Raw genomic sequence first — 13,110 nt, 5'->3', positions numbered from 1 at the left:
TACTTTCATCCTGTTGTAAATACGGTGGAGGAAGAGATTAGATGAGGATGAAGGACAAAAAGGCCTGGAAAAGGTGACAGGCTGGATGGAGCTGGAGGGAGTAGTAAGAGATGGCCCTGGGTTAACCAAGAGTTCTGATGTCTGTGGGGGCCCAGCTATCTGACTCCACATGTTCATGATTCTTCATTCCAGTGGTCAATTCAGGCAAAAGCCTCCTTCTCTTCTTCACATAAGGAGCTCCAACATCCTCGCTGGTACACTCTCCTTTCTTGCTGCATCAGTAGACAGTTCTGGCTCACCCTTAATTAAGGTAACATGCTAGGCCACTGTTAATGAAGAGAAAGTGGAAGACTACCCCTCCCCGCTCCGGTTTCAGGGGCATACCTTCACAGCGCACATCTAGACACAATACATGTGCCTTTGCTCTCCATTTTTGGAAAGGATTCCACAACTTCAGATTAGCATCGTGGCAGGGTGGTGAGGAAGTAGAAAAGCTATTTTGCTGTTGATGGTGATTTTGCTGGTATCTAATAATCACATCATTTAGGGGATACAATATGATTCTTTCCAGGAAAATACAACACAGATGATCTTTCTATTATTACAGTATAACCAGAGACACACAAATGCTGACCTTCTTGCCTGGGCTTATGAAAATTTCTGTTCAGTCTACTCCAGGTCAGAGTCCACCTGAAGACAGAAGAACTGATACCCACGTGGAATGTGAACAGGCACCTGTGAATTATTCCTTTGATTTCTTTAATCAAAATATTGTTTGGTAAGAGTTAGTTGATAGTCAAGTAGCCTTTTAAATGATATTGCTTAAATCAAGGAAGTTGACTTGAAAAGCCTGTATTTTAACACTATTAAGGTGATTAATGTTATTATATACTTGCTTTATCAAATTTCACTTCTGTGACAAAGGGCTATTCGTGTAACATCTCTTCATTTTCAACAAAGTTTTTTAACACAGGAAAAGCAAATTCCAGCCTCACATCATTTTTGCATAGTGTGCTTTTTTTTTGTTCAGGCTTTCAGTTTCCATTATTAAAAAAACAGATGTAGTAGATGGTATAATCCCAAAAATAATATATACTTAATCTACAAACAAAAGTTTGTTGAAATTATGAGCTTTTTCTAAATAAAGAAATAACAGGAAAATCAGTTATTCTATCAATAACAAAGAAATTGTCTGATGATATTCATGCAAAATCTGAAATGAGACCAAAATGATATGTTAATGTAATTGCATTAGAAATGTATGCATTTATATAATATAACTCAATTAATTTGTTAAAAAACTTAACAGATTTTGTTACAACTCTATTTAGGGTTGCCAGATTAAGTATAGAGGCCAAGTTAAATTAGAATTTCAGATAAAGAAAGTTTTTCTTTTTTGGCCTATGTGTATTGCATAGCCAATAAATGGCCCGTATTGTGTGGGCTATACTTAAACTAAAATAAAAAGCCATTGTTTATCTCACATTCAAATTTAATTGAGTGTCCCATATTTTATTTGGAAGGTAGTAAGTCTAAAAATGTTTTTGTCTCCTATTCAGTCCAATCTATGAATAGAAAGCAAATCCTAAAATAAAATTTCTGCTCTAGTTTAAATAGGTGCTTTTCTCTTCACCAAACATACATGTACATTTTTGCCTTTATGTTCATTTCCTTCTTTGCTTTCTGCTTTCTTTCCTCCTTCTCTCCTCCTCTTTCCTTCTATTGTTTCCCTATTGATAATGATTTCATTCTTTCCTCCACTCGAAAAACCTACCCATCTTTCACAAATAATTAGTTCCAGGCACACTTCCTCTATAGGTTTTTTTTCCCCAGATATTTATTATGAATTCATGAACTGCTGAGAAATGTTGATACTATTAAACTTTACCCCATATTTCATTTTAGAAAGGAACCCACTATAAGATGTGGAGAAAATAAGGTATTTTCATGAATTAAAAAATTTATTTTGAAACCCTACCTTAAAGAAGATAAAATTAGAAATAAAATAGAATTAGCTTCTGTCAAAATATAAAATACTAATAATATATACAGAAAAAAGGACAGTCAACTCCCCTTTTATATACAACATTTATTCCTGGGAAGGAAATAGATGATTGTGAATTGTGAGCTAGAGTTCAACCCTGTTCTTGGGTGATTTTATGCAGTACAAAATAAAGTCTCTTGATATGCTCTGAAAGCTCAGGAAAGTGTAGTTTGCAGTACTGAGACTTATTGTCATTATACGTCCTTTGTTGCTTTTGCTTGGGTGAGACTTCAGTTCATTTTAAGCATTAAAGGAGACTCTCATCCATGTGGTATTTTTGCACAGCAACTTCTGGGTTACCTTGGACCTTCAACTCTTCTTTTCTACCTTACTTTCAAACTTGAGGTGACAGTATATTTTGAATAACAAATCTAAATCCAAGCTCACTATGAATTTAAGCAGCTCTTCTAATTATCCTATCTACCCCATAAAGGCTAGGAAAGAACAAAAGTAGACCAAGAGAACAGATATTGGCTCCATCTATGCACAATGACATCAACTTGCTGCCAAATTGCTCCCGTTCAGCCTCATCCTTCTAGGATAGTATCCAGATTTGAACTGTAAGATTTCCTTATGTAGAACACCAATTTGACTTTGATTATAGTGTTTCATGATCAATTTACCTATAGCCACCAATTATCTGTGATTAGGTATATGAGGTAAGCAAATGATAAAAGAATGAACTTATCCATGTTCACCATCAATACTATTTTTAGCTGATGTAGTACTGCAGTTTAGAAGGGTAAAGTTTCCTTTTGATTGCATGGGGAGTATTGCATGAGAAATAGATGTAATTCTTGCTATCATGCCTAACACAAGAGTTGACCAATTTTAGGAAATTTGGAGGGCTCAAATTTGACAGGGGCTTCTATTAGAAAACCAAAAGATTCTTCATGAACCTCATCTATGTAAGTATCATAGAGTATGAGAATGAAAAATGTTGAGAGTCATTTTAAAACTATTAAGAATTTGAGAGGAATGTATAATATAAATTAAGAGGCTGAAGGAATATATCATACAATTTTAAGCAATTAAACTGTTTGAAAATTGTTGATATATTATTATTGTTGATATAATTGATATGACTGTTGATACTACTTTGAGATAATTCAATATTTAAGCCTCTATTTGAATTTTTAGCTAGATTCACATGATGTAAGGAACTTATGGTTGCTAAGTACAATCCTCATGCTAAGAAACTGTTTTCTTCTAATAATTCTGTGAGGTAATTTTTTATGTCCACTCTAAAGACAAAGAAATTGAGGTCAAAAGAGTACACGTAACTTCTCTAGGGTCCCAGAACTACTAAGCAGCAACTGGATTTGAATTCAGATTGGGCATATGCTTTTTCTGTTATTCAGTGCAATTCTGAATTTTGGAAATGGAATGGAATGAGGAAATGTGGGATAAGGAAGAAGCAGTTACCACTGCTATACTGAAAAATGCTTAATGGACAGTGATTGTAATGGGGTATGTGGTGGGGACTTGATAATAGGGGAAGTCTAGTGACCATAATGTTGTTCAAGTAACTGTACATAAATGATACCAAAATTTTAAAAAATGCCTTAAGCTGTTTCTGAAATTTTTCAGAAACCCGGATTTTTGTGTTGTATCTATTTGAAATAGCTGTTCTTTCTTCTATAGGTACTAAATATAAATATAAAAGGAAGATACAAAGAGAATAAAAGAGAAGAAAGACAGAAACATAGAAATGACACATAGGAGAGAATATATCATTATTACTTTTTAAGATGATTTAATAAACATCAAGGATTACAGTGGAATAGAATATAAAAAAACTGAGAATCGGTAGGCTCTAGACCTATTCATATGGTTGTAGGACTTAGAAATCAAACTTTCCCAGTGTCACTGAATAATTCAGGAAAAGCAGTAGTTGTTACTAGTTTCACCCACCTGATGCATAGGCAGGGGCTGTGGCTAGTCAATTGGGAGAATTAAGAGGTAACAACTCCCCATAAGAAAGGCAAAGGGAGCTTCTTAAGGCTTAGTGAGTTACTAAGTTACTAAGGCCAAGTGTCTGAATACCTCAACATCTTATCCTTGGCTGGGAATGAGACTTTGTCTCTTACTCTTCAGATGTCTGTTGACATCTTGCTATCAAACTCTTCAGTGCCCAGTTGTGACCACTGCACAGGGCTACAGAGGACATGTCAAAGCCAATGAAGTGAAAAAGAAACTTTAAATGTAGGAAACACTAAACAGTAGGTACAACGGTTGGCTCCCTCACTCTCAAGAGGCCATCTCTGATCCTCTCATTACCAAATCAACAGACTTTCTTATTTACTACTCTTCCTGTCTGTAACATTTGATATTCTTTCTTGAAAAATATTTTGTCATGTTTCCATACATAATGCTGTCCTCCTTTCCCATCTACCTCTTGGAGTCCTGCTTCATTTTGTTCTCAAGGCTGTGGATGTTTTACAAGCATAAGTCTTTGGCCCTTTGCTCTTTTCTTTTTATGCACTTAAAGTATTCAATCTTATGGCTTTAACTATTCTTGCTTTATTCTAAAACTAAAATTTCATTTCCTTTCCAGGCCCTCTCACAAGTCCACTAGAATACCCCTATGTATTTATTACTCATTTCTTCTCCATCATCCTGCTTCTAGGTCTGTATGTCTAAAAATTGATATACACTCCAACAAAAAAAGTTAAGACACAAACAGAAAATGCACAAAATGAAAAGGAAAATTGACTAACAAGCAAAAAGTGTTCAAAATTACTAGTTATCAAAGAAGTACAAATCAAAACAAAAATGGCATAGCTTTATACTTAACAAGTTGTCAAAGACTACTGAAAAAATTGTATTGCACAGTTTTGGTAAGAGTGTAAAGAAATGGTTACTTACCTACTGTTGACAGAAGAGTAGCTTGACAAAACTTTTCTGAACAGAAATTTGGCAATATGTATCAAAAACTTTAAATGGTGTGGTAAGTATAATGCAGTCATTTCATTTCTCAGCATACCACTTTAGGGTAAAAACATATGATTAATATCATATATGTATATATCTCACAGCATTGTTTATATCAATGAAAATCAGAAATAATGTAATTGTGCAACAGAAGAGGATTATTTAAAAACAATTGCATATTGACACAATAAAATATTTTACAATCAACTCATACAGTTACAGAAGAATTATGATGTGAAGAGATATTCTGGATAAGTTTATGGTCAAGGTAAGTTTATGTTAAGTTTACATCAAATGAAAAATCTAGGCAATGATACAGTACGTAGAATGTAACACCATACTTGTAAAAACACATTTATATCTGTACGTTTACATATATTAGTCTACATATATATATAGAAAGAGAAAGAGAGAGAGAGAGAAAGAAAAAGACCTGGGAGAGTAAACACATAAGGTAAAATGTAGTTTTTGGTAATTTTTCTACTTTCTTCATATTGCATTTTCTATTTACTTTCATAATGAATCTGTGTGTTTGGTTTTAAGTAAGAAAATAATATTTAAAAAATAAATCCATTTCCCCTCCAAAATTTCTTTTTCTAAATTTCTAATAATGTCAAGAGCAACCCCATTCTTGGCCATTCCTACTCAAAACCATCTTATACTCCTCTGCCTGATATTTATATACCTTTATCCAGCTATCAAGTTTTGTCAATTTGTTTCTGTTCTGCTCCCCACTGACAAATTCAGCTTTATTAAATACTATTCTTTTTTTTTTTTTTTTTTTTTTTAATAATTATTTTTTATTGAAGGGTAGTTGACACACAGTATTACATTACATGAGTTTCAAGTGTACAACACAGTGGTAGAACATTTATATACATAATTCTAGGTTCCAGCTATCACCCTACCAGGCTGTTACAATATCTTGACTATATTCCTTATGCTATACATTACATCCCGGTTACTAATTTATTTTACCATTGGAAGTCTGTCCTTTTTTTTTTTTTTTTTTTTTTTTTTTTTTTTGTGAGGGCATCTCTCATATTTATTGATCAAATGGTTGTTAACGACATTAAAATTCTGTATAGGGGAGTCAATGCTCAATGCACAATCATTATTCCACCCCAAGCCTAATTTTTGTCAGTCTCCAATCTTCTGAGGCATAACAAACAAGTTTTTACATGTAGAACAAATTCTTACATAATGAATAAGTTACATAGTGAACAGTACAAGGGCAGTCATCACAGAAACTTTTGGTTTTGCTCATGCATTATGAACTATAAACAGTCAGTTAAAATATGAATACTCATTTGGTTTTTATACTTGATTTATATGTGGATACCACATTTCTCTCTTTATTATTATTATTTTTAATAAAATGCTGAAGTGGTAGGTAGATACAAGATAAAGGTAGAAAACATAGTTTAGTGTTGTAAGAGAGCACATGTAGGTGATCCGGTGTGTGCCTGTAGACTATGTGTTAATCCAAGCTAGACCAGGGCAATAAAACATCCACGTATGCAGAAGATTTCTCTCAGAACGGGGGGGTGAGGTTCTAAGCCTCACCTCTGTTGATCCCCAATTTCTCACCTGATGGCCCCCCTGCGACTGTGCCTGTCTTAGGTTGTTCCTCCCTTGAGGAATCTTACCCGTCTCTGGCTAACCAGTCATCTTCCGGGGCCATACAGGGAAATGTGAAGTTGGTAAGTGAGAGAGAAGCCTTATTGTTTGAAAAAGTTAGCTTTTTACTTCTTTGCATATTTATGCCCTGTGGCTTCTATGCCCAGCATTTGTCTTGAGGTATCTTTACCACTTGGAAGAATTATGATACTCGGTAAATTTGATATGAGGCACGAATTCTATTTAAGGGTTGTAATTAGGAAGGAAGAAGAAAAGCTATAGAAGTAGCAGGCGGAAGAAAACATGGGAAGATTGATTATTTCTTTGATATATCTTCTTGTAGAGTAACTTCAGCATGTATAGGTTTTAAGCTACTACTTAAATTGCACACACACATTAACATAATAGGAGTATAGTTACATAACCAAAGCATATCTGTAATTACCAGCCATCTGCAGTGAAACCAAGAAAACCAGTTAGGCACCTTAGGCATTTGTGAAAACTTATCTATGATATGGTGGATATTGTCCAAATGAACTTGAACAGTCTGAGAGAAATCAGACAAATTAAAACAACCCATTCCTGGGGACTGTTCACATGCCATATGTTCTTTTAACAATAAATAGTTTGTAGTTGTAAGACTTTGGAGCGCTACAATTTGCACTTCTCCAAATTCTTGGTTGAGTTCCAACAGTATAGATCCAGTCCAATTTTGTTGTTTTACTGTATGCACAGGCCAGCTTAGATATCTCCTTCCTCATTCCCATGGCAGGTCCAGGAACTGGTGGGATGAGTGCATCTACAGCTGTAGCAGTGCGTGGATCTTTGTTGGGGTTTTTTGATGATCATCTTCTGGCATGAGTCTTCCAGAGGGTGCAGATGTTGGAAGTTCTTTTTCATATCATATCTTAGTTCATTTTCGGGGTAGCCCAATTAGGCTTTGATCCTCTGTATAAACACAAACAGACCCTTTGCCTACACTTTTATATGCCCTTTATACCCTTGTGTAGAACTCGTTGGAGGTTACCACACAGGAACTGCCCTGTTTTTTTTTTTTTTTTTTTTTTTTTTTGCTATCACTAATCTACACTTACATGACGAATATTATGTTTACTAGGCTCTCCCCTATACCAGGTCTCCCCTATAAACCCCTTTACAGTCACTGTCCATCAGCATAGCAAAATGTTGTAGAATCACTACTTGCCTTCTCTGTGTTGTACAGCCCTCCCTTTTCTCCTACCCCCCCATGCATGTTAATCTTAATACCCCCCTACTTCTCCCCCCCTTATCCCTCCCTACCCACCCATCCTCCCCAGTCCCTTTCCCTTTGGTACCTGTTAGTCCATTCTTGAGTTCTGTGATTCTGCTGCTGTTTTGTTCCTTCAGTTTTTCCTTTGTTCTTATATTCCACAGATAAGTGAAATCATTTGGTATTTCTCTTTCTCCGCTTGGCTTGTTTCACTGAGCATAATACCCTCCAGCTCCATCCATGTTGCTGCAAATGATTGGATTTGCCCTTTTCTTATAGCTGAGTAGTATTCCATTGTGTATATGTACCACATCTTCTTTATCCATTCATCTATTGATGGACATTTAGGTTGCTTCCAATTCTTGGCTATTGTAAATAGTGCTGCAATAAACATAGGGGTGCATCTGTCTTTCTCAAACTTGATTGCTGCATTCTTAGGGTAAATTCCTAGGAGTGCAATTCCTGGGTCAAATGGTAAGTCTGTTTTGAGCATTTTGATGTACCTCCATACTGCTTTCCACAATGGTTGAACTAACTTACATTCCCACCAGCAGTGTAGGAGGGTTCCCCTTTCTCCACAGCCTCGCCAACATTTGTTGTTGTTTGTCTTTTGGATGGCAGCCATCCTTACTGGTGTGAGGTGATACCTCATTGTAGTTTTAATTTGCATTTCTCTGATAATTAGCGATGTGGAGCATCTTTTCATGTGTCTGTTGGCCATCTGTATTTCTTTTTTGGAGAACTGTCTCTTCAGTTCCTCTGCCCATTTTTTAATTGGGTTATTTGTTTTTTGTTTGTTGAGGCGTGAGAGCTCCTTATATATTCTGGACGTCAAGCCTTTATCGGATGTGTCATTTTCAAATATATTCTCCCATACTGTAGGGATCCTTCTTGTTCTATTGATGGTGTCTTTTGCTGTACAGAAGCTTTTCAGCTTAATATAGTCCCACTTACTCATTTTTGCTGTTGTTTTCCTTGCCCGGGGAGATATGTTCAAGAAGAGGTCACTCATGTTTATGTCTAAGAGGTTTTCGCCTATGTTTTCTTCCAGGAGTTTAATGGTTTCATGGCTTACATTCAGGTCTTTGATCCATTTTGAGTTTACTTTTGTATATGGGGTTAGACAATGGTCCAGTTTCATTCTCCTACATGTAGCTGTCCAGTTTTGCCAGCACCACCTGTTGAAGAGACTGTCATTTCCCCATTGTATGTCCATGGCTCCTTTATCAAATATTAATTGACCATATATGTCTGGGTTAATGTCTGGATTCTCTAGTCTGTTCCATTGGTCTGTAGCTCTGCTCTTGTGCCAGTACCAAATTGTCTTGATTACTATGGCTTTATAGTAGAGCTTGAAGTTGGGGAGTGAGATCCCCCCTACTTTATTCTTCTTTCTCAGGATTGCTTTGGCTATTCGGGGTCTTTGGTGTTTCCATATGAATTTTTGAATTATTTGTTCCAGTTCATTGAAGAATGTTGCTGGTAGTTTCATAGGGATTGCATCAAATCTGTATATTGCTTTGGGCAGGATGGCCATTTTAACGATATTAATTCTTCCTAGCCACGAGCATGGGATGAGTTTCCATCTGTTAGTGTCCCCTTTAATTTCTCTTAAGAGTGACTTGTAGTTTTCAGAGTATAAGTCTTTCACTTCTTTGGTTAGGTTTATTCCTAGGTATTTTATTTTTTTTGATGCAATTGTGAATGGAGTTGTTTTCCTGATTTCTCTCTCTGTTGGTTCATTGTTAGTATATAGGAAAGCCACAGATTTCTGTGTGTTGATTTTGTATCCTGCAACTTTGCTGTATTCCGATATCAGTTCTAGTAGTTTTGGGGTGGAGTCTTTAGGGTTTTTTATGTACAGTATCATGTCATCTGCAAATAGTGACAGTTTAACTTCTTCTTTACCAATCTGGATTCCTTGTATTTCTTTATTTTGTCTGATTGCCGTGGCTAGGACCTCCAGTACTATGTTAAATAACAGTGGAGAGAGTGGGCATCCCTGTCTAGTTCCCGATCTCAGAGGAAATGCTTTCAGCTTCTCGCTGTTCAATATAATGTTGGCTGTGGGTTTATCATAGATGGCCTTTATTATGTTGAGGTACTTGCCCTCTATTCCCATTTTGCTGAGAGTTTTTAACATGAATGGATGTTGAACTTTGTCAAATGCTTTTTCAGCATCTATGGAGATGATCATGTGGTTTTTGTCTTTGTTGATGTGGTGGATGATGTTGATGGACTTTCGAATGTTGTACCATCCTTGCATCCCTGGAATGAATCCCACTTGGTCATGGTGTATGATCCTTTTGATGTATTTTTGAATTCGGTTTGCTAATATTTTGTTGAGTATTTTTGCATCTACGTTCATCAGGGATATTGGTCTGTAGTTTTCTTTTTTGGTGGGGTCTTTGCCTGGTTTTGGTATTAGGGTGATGTTAGCTTCATAGAATGAGTTTGGGAGTATCCCCTCCTCCTCTATTTTTTGGAAAACTTTAAGGAGAATGGGTATTATGTCTTCCCTGTATGTCTGATAAAATTCCGAGGTAAATCCATCTGGCCCGGGGGTTTTGTTCTTTGGTAGTTTTTTGATTACCTCTTCAATTTCGTTGCTGGTAATTGGTCTGTTTAGATTTTCTGTTTCTTCCTGGGTCAATCTTGGAAGGTTATATTTTTCTAGGAAGTTGTCCATTTCTCCTAGGTTTCCCAGCTTGTTAGCATATAGGTTTTCATAGTATTCTCCAATAATTCTTTGCATTTCCGTGGGGTCCGTCGTGATTTTTCCTTTCTCGTTTCTGATACTGTTGATTTGTGTTGATTCTCTTTTCTTCTTAATAAGTCTGGCTAGAGGCTTATCTATTTTGTTTATTTTCTCGAAGAACCAGCTCTTGGTTTCATTGATTTTTGCTATTGTTTTATTCTTCTCAATTTTATTTATTTCTTCTCTGATCTTTATTATGTCCCTCCTTCTGCTGACCTTAGGCCTCATCTGTTCTTCTTTTTCCAATTTCGATAATTGTGACATTAGACCATTCATTTGGGATTGCTCTTCCTTTTTTAAATATGCTTGGATTGCTATATACTTTCCTCTTAAGACTGCTTTTGCTGTGTCCCACAGAAGTTGGGGCTTAGTGTTGTTGTTGTCATTTGTTTCCATATATTGCTGGATCTCCATTTTGATTTGGTCATTGATCCATTGATTATTTAGGAGCGTGTTGTTAAGCCTCCATGTGTTCGTGAGCCTCTTTGCTTTCTTTGTACAGTTTATTTCTAGTTTTATGCCTTTGTGGTCTGAAAAGTTGGTTGGTAGGATTTCAATCTTTTGGAATTTTCTGAGGCTCTTTTTGTGGCCTAGTATGTGGTCTATTCTGGAGAATGTTCCATGTGCACTTGAGAAGAATGTATATCCCGCTGCTTTTGGATGTAGAGTTCTATAGATGTCTATTAGGTCCATCTGCTCTACTGTGTTGTTCAGTGCTTCCGTGTCCTTACTTATTTTCTGCCCAGTGGATCTATCCTTTGGGGTGAGTGGTGTGTTGAAGTCTCCTAGAATGAATGCATTGCAGTCTATATCCCCCTTTAGTTCTGTTAGTATTTGTTTCACATATGCTGGTGCTCCTGTGTTGGGTGCATATATATTTAGAATGGTTATATCCTCTTGTTTGACTGAGCCCTTTATCATTATGTAGTGTCCTTCTTTATCTCTTGTTACTTTCTTTGTTTTGAAGTCTATTTTGTCTGATATTAGTACTGCAACCCCTGCTTTCTTCTCACTGTTGTTTGCTTGAAATATGTTTTTCCATCCCTTGACTTTTAGTCTGTACATGTCTTTGGGTTTGAGGTGAGTTTCTTGTAAGCAGCATATAGATGGGTCTTGCTTTTTTATCCATTCTGTTACTCTGTGTCTTTTGATTGGTGCATTCAACCCATTAACATTTAGGGTGACTATTGAAAGATATGTACTTATTGCCATTGCAGGCTTTAAATTCGTGGTTACCAAAGGTTCAAGGTTAGCCTCTTTAGTATCTTACTGCCTAACTTAGCTCGCTTATTGAGCTGTTATATACACTGTCTGGAGATTCTTTTCTTCTCTCCCTTCTTGTTCCTCCTCCTCGATTCTTCATATGTTGGGTGTTTTGTGCTGTGCTCTTTCTAGGAGTGCTCCCATCTAGAGCAGTCCCTGTAACATGTTCTGTAGAGGTGGTTTGTGGAAAGCAAATTCCCTCAGCTTTTGTTTGTCTGGGAATTGTTTAATCCCACCGTCATATTTGAATGATAGTCGTGCTGGATACAGTATCCTTGGTTCAAGGCCCTTCTGTTTCATTGTATTAAATATATCATGCCATTCTCTTCTGGCCTGTAGGGTTTCTGTTGAGAAATCTGACGTTAGCCTGATGGGTTTCCCTTTATAGGTGACCTTTTTCTCTCTAGCTGCCTTTAACACTCTTTCCTTGTCCTTGATCTTTGCCATTTTAATTATTATGTGTCTTGGTGTTGCCCTTCTTGGATCCTTTCTGTTGGGGGTTCTGTGTATTTCCGTGGTCTGTTTGATTACTTCCTCCCCCAGTGTGGGGAAGTTTTCAGCAATTATTTCTTCTAAGATACTTTCCATCTCTTTGCCTCTCTCTTCTTCTTCTGGGACCCCTATAATACGGATATTGCTCCTTTTAGATTGGTCACACAGTTCTCTCAATATTGTTTCATTCCTGGAGATCCTTTTGTCTCTCTCTATGTCAGCTTCTATGCGTTCCTGTTCTCTGATTTCAATTCCATCAATGGCCTCTTGCATTCTATCCATTCTGCTTATAAACCCTTCCAGAGTTTGTTTCATTTCTGCGATCTCCTTTCTGGCATCTGTGATCTCTTTCCGGACTTCATCCCATTTTTCTTGCGTATTTCTCTGCATCTCTGTCAGCATGTTTATGATTCTTATTTTGAATTCTTTGTCAGGAAGACTGGTTAGGTCTGTCTCTTTCTCTGGTGTTGTCTCTGTGATCTTTGTCTGCCTGTAGCTTTGCCTTTTCATGGTGATAGGAATAGTTTGCAGAACTGGGACGAGTGACGGCTGGAAGGACTTCCTTTCTTGTTGGTTTGTGGCCCTCCTCTCCTGGGAGAACAGCGGCCTCTAGTGGCTTGTGCTGCGCAGCTGCGCGCAGACAGGGTTTCTGCTTCCTGCCCGGCTGCTATGGAGTTAATCTCCGCTGTTGCTGTGGGCGTGGCCTGGCTCGGGCAGCTACTCCAAAATGGTGGAGTCGTGTTGGAGCAG

The sequence above is a fragment of the Manis pentadactyla genome, chromosome 11, assembly GCF_030020395.1.
Source record: "Manis pentadactyla isolate mManPen7 chromosome 11, mManPen7.hap1, whole genome shotgun sequence".
In the NCBI taxonomy this organism is placed as follows: domain Eukaryota; kingdom Metazoa; phylum Chordata; class Mammalia; order Pholidota; family Manidae; genus Manis; species Manis pentadactyla.
This window is presented reverse-complemented; position numbering follows the sequence as displayed.